Below are 9329 nucleotides of genomic sequence, written 5' to 3'. Positions count from 1 at the left end.
GCTCACTGGCCCAGCCGCTCCGCGCCATGTGGGATCTTCCCGGACCGGGGCACGAACCTGTGTCCCCTGCATCGGCAGGCAGACTCTCAACCACTGCACCACCAGGGAAGCCCTGGAGCTTTGATTTTATTCTAGAGACAATGAGAAGCCCCTGAGGGTTTCTGGGCAAGAGCTTTAGAACAACTATTCTGATTGGAACGTACAAAATAATTTGAATGGAAAAGAGAGGGGGAAAATTGGAAAGGAAGCCAGTTAGGAGATCAGCATATGACACGATTTAAAATTTTTCTTTTCTTTTTTTGCTGAAAGAACTGGATGACAGATATTTCCCTTAACCTCCCATGGAAATTTAAGATAAAGGAAATAAAAGTTTTGGTTGTAGTGATAGGTGTTTGGGATTTAAAAGACCATTAAGATTACTATAAAAGAGCAAGATAAACCAGCCTCAGAGCAGCATAATGCAGGGAAGTGCTCCAGGCAGACTAGAAAGAGATTCCCCTGGGTTGTAGATGAAGATGGGTTTGTAGGACCTACAACAGGGGGACCCAGGCCTTGCTCCTTGGCAGCAACTGAGGAGGGAACACAACCCTAGAGAAGACTGGCCCCATGATACAACTAGGAGACAGGACTCTAGGCTGTAGGATTCACAGCCTCACAAATGGTTTCTGTGAGTCAAGGAGGAAGATCAGACATTCAGGCCCTGGACCTGAAGGGATGGTGCAAATAATGGGACAGCAGGTGTCTCAGCAATAACCAGCATCTCAAAGCCCCTTCCAATCTCATGGCAAAATATAAGATACTGGAAGCACAATTCAGATCTGAAGATGAAATATAAATGAGGTTAAATTTCCCACTAGTCAGATGGGATAGGAGCATACAACCGGAGTTTACCTTTATTTAAGCTTATAAATAAATGTGATACTTCCCTTACACCTGAATTTATAAACTGAGAGTCATACCTGCTATAATTTCTACAGTTCAAGTGTGGAAAGATGTCACCTAGATTAGAATGACTGCAACAAGAAGACAAAGGCATACAAGTCCTAGAGATATTATGCAGGAAGAAAGGACAGGACTTACTCTGCCCAGAATCTACAGAAAATCCCAGGACACAGTGAGAACGCAGGAAATTTCTCCTTGCCTCTGTCACTCTCTACCCTTAGGCATCTTTATAGGAAACTCAAGTAAACGCTTTGTGAGTTAGTCTTAGCATTCACAAATTATGACGAAATGTAACTTTAAAAAGCTTTGTTCTCTCCCAAGGCTTTATGTTAGTGCTCAGGTGGAGAGGGTAATTTTAAAAAAAAGGATGAGATTTTTCATTGAGTTTCCACTTGGTGTCAGATATGGCGGGTACTAGCAATACCTACATTAATAAAACTCTGTTCTTGTCCTTAAGATGCTCACAGTCTACTGGGAGGGATGAATATGCTGATTAATTTCCATGTGTGTGTCATAACAAGACTGTGAATAAATATTCTAGAAGCACAGAGGATCAAGTGACAAGCTCCGTCTCAGGAAGCCAGGGAAGGCTTTAGAGAGAAGGTGAGATTTAAGAGGGTTTTACTGGATAAGTAGGAGCTCGACATTTAGACAAGAAATAGAAGAGCATGTCAAATAGTGGGAAAGGTATATACAAGGCATGGAGGCATAAAGAAATAGTGAGTTTGCAGTGGGGGAGTGGGAGATTACACTCAGTAAAAAAGATGTTCTGCCTGGAATTGGCCCCTACAATCTTTAACCAAGGCTTCCCATATGATCAACACACTCACCTCAAAAGAACTTCTGAGATACACCAAAGAGAAGTCACATGTCAGCTGGCATATGGCCCTGTGCTGGAGACTACACAAAGGGATACAGACACTTAACTACCCACTGAGAACCTAACAGCCTCAGGCAAAACTTCATTTTTCTCTCTGTTTTTCTCTTTGAAGACTTCTCACTGAAAATACTAGCATGTTTTCCTTCCACAATAATATCCAACCTCATAGTCTTTTTCATCTATCAAATGAGCAAATTTCAGATAAAACACTTCAGTTTAAAACCCATCTTCCAGGAACCTGGATAAAGCCTGATGACTTAGAGGGGCACATCACACTGCTCAGCTTCAAGCTTTCTGTCCCAGGGGTCACTTCTGTTTAGGCCCTACTCCTTCCCCCTCTTTAGCCCTGAAGACTCGGGCAGGGTGGAAGAGGGCTATGCCTGCCTATTATCCATTGTAACTTTGGAACAGGAGGGAAGGGGGCAGAGCACAACCTTGAAAAGAAAGACGTAGACATTGAGGATACGACAAACACTGGTTAGAACCAGTTAGGTCCAAGATGGCGAAGATTCGATTCCCAGTAGACCTTGAGCCTCATTATACACTCACTGTAATATATCAGCAAGCTAAATGACACACCCACAGGTGCCATGACAGTTCCAATGCCAACCATAAAAGGCCAAAAAGTGTGCAGTGGCCCAATTCCTGGAAATCTCTGCCCCTTCTCCAAAATAGTTGGAATAATCCTCCCACCCATTAGCCTATGAAATTATCCAGCCCATGAAAACTAACCAACCCATATTTTCGCGCCTCTCATCTTCTCTCTGTCTGTGGACTATGTTTCTCCCAGGGCTGCTCTTGCCTTTTGAGGTGGACCGCATTCTGTCTATGAAATCTATATCTCTCTAAATAAATCCATTTCTTACCTATCATTTTGCCTCTCGCTGAATTCCTTCTATGCTGAGACATAACGAACCTGAGCTTCATTAAGTCCTAAGACCAGCTGTGCAATCTTAATTAAAAGACAGTGGGTTCGAGTCCCAGTCTGTGGGTTCAACTCCCAATCTGGGTTTTGGCTGGGTTCGAGTCCCATCTTAGTTGTGCGGTTTCAACTTCATGTAAAACAAAGGCACAAGAAGAAAATACCCCAAAAAACTTTAATAGAGTTTTCCCTAATAATGTGCCTCAAGATTTATTGAGACATCTGAATCTCATTTTCAGCACATTAATGGTCTGGATTGCAAATGTACGAGTTATATATTTTGTGATGTATTTCTAATAGAATTCAGGGATCAGGAAAGAAAAGATATTATTATTGATAGATTCTTTGAGGGTGAAGGGAGGGTCTTAGAAAATTGACTTCAACTTAAAAAAGAAAGATAATTTGGTTTTACTCTTCAAATAAAAAGTGCATTTGATTTTGAAAAACAATCAACCCGACTCACATTTTTGTGTTTAATAACCACCTTGAAATTGGTCTGCCTCAGACGACAGCATGATTCTGGACTACCTTAGCATGAATGATTTATGACACTCATGAACTTGGCAACTACATCAGTTTTTCTAAAGCTGGGACCCAACACCACCTGCATGTTAAGTGAAGACTGATGATTTTTAAAACTCACCTCATTATGCAGAGGTACATGAATTGTCTTATATGTGCAGTCTATAACTCCCAAGACAGATAAGGAGGCAGCTATGTCACAAAATTTATGGCTCTTTCCTGCTAAAGCTGAAGTTTTGGAGAAAAACTAAAGTAATAACTGGCCCTTTGGAGAAAAATAGCTTTAGCTAACCATTACACCCCCAAATGATGAACCAGCTATAGCCTACCGCTATATCTTACAGGAACAAAGAGGCTAATGGTGAAAGTCACTTTAATCACAGCAATGAACTATGTCTATGTTTTGAACACTGCAGTAATAGACAGAACCTAAGTGACTCTTTGGAAATATCAAGTACTCTGTCAGTTTAATTTATTCCCCAGTTTGGTGTCTGAGACCTCTTGCTGATCAAGTGGCCCAGTCAGACCCACAGACATGGACTTCAGAGAAGAGAATTCAATACCCTGGTGTGCCCAGTGGCAGAGAATTCAATACCTGTGTGTTCCCTCAAAGTGAAGAAAAGCAAATGCTGGTTTAGGTTCTGAAATGAAGCTTGTTTTCTGAGAATCTTTAGAAATGCAGCAAATCTCTCCACATACCCTGCAAAATAGTAGAAGCAAAGAGGATTAAGTGGAATAAACTTATGAATCTCAAGAAAGAATAAGATTATATAGACCGCCATTAAAAATGACAAGTATATGAGACCAGGTTGACAAGTATATATTTTTAGAAAAGATAACTAAGCATAAAAAGCAGAACACAAAATGGCAAGCACACATGCCAACTGGAAGAATGCAAAGTGACAGAAAAAATGGTGTTTCCAGCCTACAGATTTTCAGTAATATAAAGCTAAGTGAAAAACAATGAAATTCTAAATAATTTATTTTCAAATATCCCTATCAATCAGGAAATAGACACATATGCAAGGCTGCTAACGGCGCTGAATCCAAGAAGCACCCGTCCCTCTCTCCTCTGCAGAGCTCAAAACAGTGGCCCACTCTCCTTGGCCTTTGAGAGTATAGAACACCAGCACTCAAATACCTAAGGTAACATAAGAAAGCTGAAGATGCAAAAAGTCTCCAAGTAAGGGTAGGAAAATTATTTGGAAAAAAAGATTGTGGGGAACCCACTTCCAACTTAAATGACTTATTAATAAGTCACTTGATTTCTGAAACGTGCCTGGGATTTGTCCAGTTCTGACTTTGGGCTCTGATAATGCCTTCGGTCTGCTTGTCTCAGTGTGGTTGCTCTAACTCACGGAAATGATGCTCCACTCACAAAATAGTGCCCTAGGGAAAGAGAGCAATATCAAAGAACTACAAATTATGCATCAGGAAAAGTGAAGCCTCTTTGGCTACTGGGAGTATGTATATCTAAGAACAGGGAAGATGCACAGAGAAGACCTGTATTTGGGTTCAGGGACTCAGTTACTACTTCTCATTAAGTTACCTGTAGACACTTGATCACGCAAACACAGGTGCTGTTCTCCAGGGCTTTGGTGCCAGTGTTCTATTGTCTGCCTTTAATCCTGAGAGCAACCTCCCCAGCTTAGGCCAGGGAGCTGTGCTATAAATAGAATGATAGAGAAGTGGGCAAGCACCATACACACACACACAAACACACGCATCCTGGCACAACAGCCCAGAGTAAACCAGACTTCCTTCTGGGAAGTCATGGAAAGCTGCAGAGGGCACAGGCAGGGTAGCCTCATCCACAGCCTCCGTGGAGTCACGTTTGCACTTTGACAGGCTTAGAAATAGTTCATTAGTCTACGGTGAAAGACAGGTGTTCATGAGACCCACAGCAGCTATCATGCTCACAGATTCTCCCTTTCCCCTGAAGAAGGGGGTCACAGAGCTCCTTCTAGGTGAACCAGCTTTCTTCACATGATGCCACACACACAGTCACCACTCCCACCCCCACCCCAACCGCTAGTTCAATATAACAAAGAATTGGCAGCTAAACCAAAGGCCTATGAGCTGACCCAGTGACCCTTGAAACAACATGCTACTTTTCTGTGCCTTTACTCTGCCCAATAAAGTTACTCCATAACGATGGTGTACTTCAAGCCACACAGAAAGGTAGCAAGGGTAGTGCAAGCAGCCCTGGGGATACATTAGAGTACAGGAAGAAAGTATTCAAATGTATTTATATTTATTTTTTCCTTTTTTATATATGTTTAATAATAGTACTACATACATAGCTTCTAAATACATAAATATACACATAATGGAGGTGTGTGCTCAATTTTTTTTTTTTTTTAATTTTTTGGCCACACCACACAGCATGCGGGATCTTAGTTCCTTTACCAGGGATTGAACTCGAGCCCCTTGCAGTGGAAGTGTGGAGTCTTAACCACTGGACTGCCAGGGAAGTCCCTCAAATATTTTTCTAATAGGATGTGTAATGAAAAAATGTGGTGACCAGAAGACACCATGATACTTGGGGTGTTTCTAAACAAGGTGTGGTCCTTAATCCCCACCCCTATCAGAATCTCCTGTGGAACTTGTTAAACATGCAGATTACTTGACCCACCTCAGACCTACAGGACCTAAATCTCTCGGGTTGGTATGCTTAAAGAGCTTCCCAGTAATTCTGATGCCTACTGAAATGTAGGAACTACTGCAATAGAAGAATTAGAGAAGCAGACATAAAGAAGCTGAGCTATGGAAAGGGCAGAGTCAGTGCAGAGGGGAACATCAGAAGCCTGATAACAAGCCACTACAGCCAGGTCCTGCTGGGTCCTGACCAAGGAGGAGGAGCCACCCAACTTGTTCTGCCAGAACTCTGGTTCTGTGGGTATTGAGACAATGCCTGTACTTCTTCCAACTAGCCTTCAATTAAATTCTCATCACCTAAGGAAGCCTGGGTACCTCCTCTCCTGACAGCTTGGGATCTAAGGTGGGGAACCTTAGAAACCAAAAGGCCCTCACATAGAGAAAGGATGTAATCCAGGAGATCTGAAAAGATAGCTGATATAATTTCACTAATTGTGTACCTTAAAGAGTAAAGTTGAGACAGGAGGAAGTGGGTATATGAGCCAGAGTTGTCTGTAAGCATTTGAAAAACTGTACTGATTGACCATTTAGTCTGAAATCATGTGGGTGATCTCTAAAAAGCATACCAAGTAAAAATGGAGGCTGTAGAACAGAAACTAACACTGTCTGTGTGACCTTGGGCAACTCACTGATTCTCTCAGTTCCTCATCTATTAAATAAAAGGTTAGATTTTAAGTGATATCTAAAGACCTTTCTGTGTTTCTGGAACCCAAGTTCAGGCTCAAGTCCTAGTTCAGGGTTGCTTTCGCTATAACATTCTGATCAAGAATAAATTAAAATTCTGGCCCTTTAACTGAAAGCATTCAGAAAAGGCTCCTGCATCCTTAAGAATTAAGTATTAATGGGTCTTCATAAAGAGCAAATCTCTGCTTTTGTCAGTCCTACGCCCTCCCCAAATAGGGACCTCACACACAGATCCTTGGACCTATCCAATAGCCGACTGTTTTCCAAACCTGAATGAAAATCCGAGTGAGGTTAACTGACTGATTTTTACCCTGTGCAATGAGACTGCATTATCACTGGAATGTAAATATCCAACCTAAACAAAGGGACATCTTATTTTGATTTATTGCTACCTTAGTTTTCTTTCAGGGTCATCCTCTATTTCTCTTTTCTCCTATCAGAAGGAAGGCAGGTTGGTGGGTTACCAGGCATTCCATATAAAATGAAACCTGCTAATTATCACCAACCCCGGGTACAGAGACATCATCTGACATAATACTTCCCACACTTCACTGGGGCAAGCTCTGTTGAATCAGACTTGAGTGAAGTGACACTGTATAATGTACTCCAATATAATGTAGCTAATGCCCAAATGGAAAAGTGGGAACTGTCTCCTGAAATCTGCTGCAGGTACATAAAAAATTCCAAGGAGAATAAAAATGACAAATCCCTGCAGTATGCCACATTTTATTTCATGAAGATGGAAAGTGCCACAGCATGATATTAATCTCTGGGAAAACTGAATAAAACGTCATCTGAGTCACCAGTTTAAAGAAACTTCTTTAAAAATATAAGCTTGATCTTATGTGTTCTATTACAGATTGAACTTTCTTTATAGATGTCTTGGAACCTAAACTACATAAAAATTCTTTTATAACTTTAATTCAATTGCCTAAAATAGCTGCTGTTAATAATGGATTAGGCCAGTGTTACAAAACTCATCTTCTGTATATGTGGAGATAAAAGATCAGACCCAGTTTTGTTATAAGGCAGCAGAGCCTAGTGGTTAGCAGTATAGGTTCTGGAGTCAGACAGTCTGGCTTCAAATCTGGCTTTACCATTCAATTGCCATGTGACCTATATAACATACTTGACCACTTTAAGCCTCAGTTTCCACATCTGCAAAATGGGCAAACCAATAGTATTATTCCCTTGAAACCATTGTTTTGATCATTCCATTAAATAATGTTAGAAAGCATTTAGGACAGTGGGGCACTTAAGTAAACACTTGACAACTATTAGTGATTACTATCTAATGACATTTCCTATTAATGACTGGGAGTTAAATACTTAAACATTGAAACTGGTTTCCTCTCTCCAAATATGCTAAAATAAAAATTACACGGCAGTGAGAGGCCCGCGTACCGCAAAAAAAAAAAAATCATGCCAGTTAGAATATAATTTAAAATATAGTATGCACAGGTATTGGACAGCCACCTGTTCTGTCTGGTAAACATTTACCCACATGCAAATTATGTACCAGCTCCTTTCACTTTCCAGTATGACACTGAAATGACAACAGAGAAATGAAATACAGCGCTGTGTTGTATGATGAATAATTGCATCACCCAACCGTGGATAACCGTCCACTCTTATTCATTTGCAGCCAGCTCTTTTTAGATTCATGCTTATTTCTTCAAGCCATCCGGCTGTAGGCTATATTAATTTGCAAAACAACCCCAAAACCTGTCCTTCACACTGGCAAATACAATACATGCAGCCCCATTCTCAGGCTCCTGCTTTGAATAGTATCTAGAGCTACAACATCCCCCTTGTGGTCATGTTGAGTATTTGCCAGGCTCTTGGGGAAAACACCAGGAACCTCAGTGATACGTGTACCCCCAGAATCATCATCTCTGACACCCTTTAGCTAACAGCATTTGATTCCAGGATTCTTTTGATTAACACTGTGCGGTTTTTAAGTATATGCAACAAGAAGGAAAAAAAGCAAATTCTTAAGAGAACCAGTAGAGAAAAGAGGGAAGTGAGGAGAATGCAGTTATTCCAATTACTCCACTTGCCCTCCTCCCTCCTTATATGCAAGGTAGGGATGTGAAGTTTTCAATTTCTATTTTGCTTCCATGTTTAATATTATTTATTTGTCACTCCTCTCTATGTTTCTATGTTCTTCTTTTAAAAATAATTTTTACTGGAGTATAGTTGATTTACAATGTTGTGTTTAGTTTCTGGTGTACAGCAAAGTGAATCGGTTATACATATACGTATATCCACTCTTTTTTAGCTTCTTTTCCCATATAGGTCATTACAGAGTATTGAGTAGAGTTCCCTGTGCTATACAGTAGGTCCTTATTAGTTATCTATTTTATATATAGTAGTGTTTATATCTCAATCCCAATCTCTCAGTTTATCCCTCCCCCCCACCATGTTCTTTAGCATCAGTATATTGTTTTAGCATACAAATCTCTTTAAAATAGGGGCCATTAGACTGTAACTTGGATGACCTCAGGAAAGTCTACCTCTGAGGGAATTAAGAAAACAAGAGAAATGAAAGTATGAAGTAGACAAGTAAAGATAATATAATGACAACAAACAATAAGAGTGTGAGGGTGCATTTTTTTTAGGATCTGTATAATCTATAACCAATATTATGTTTGACTTTTTATTTTCTTACTCCCACTTCCCTCCCCCCTCACAATGTGAACTCAGCTATCTTCTTTCCCT

The sequence above is a fragment of the Mesoplodon densirostris genome, chromosome 3, assembly GCF_025265405.1.
Source record: "Mesoplodon densirostris isolate mMesDen1 chromosome 3, mMesDen1 primary haplotype, whole genome shotgun sequence".
Classification (NCBI taxonomy): Eukaryota; Metazoa; Chordata; class Mammalia; order Artiodactyla; family Ziphiidae; genus Mesoplodon; species Mesoplodon densirostris.
The sequence above is the reverse complement of the archived record's forward strand: the minus strand, read 5'-3'. Positions refer to the sequence as shown.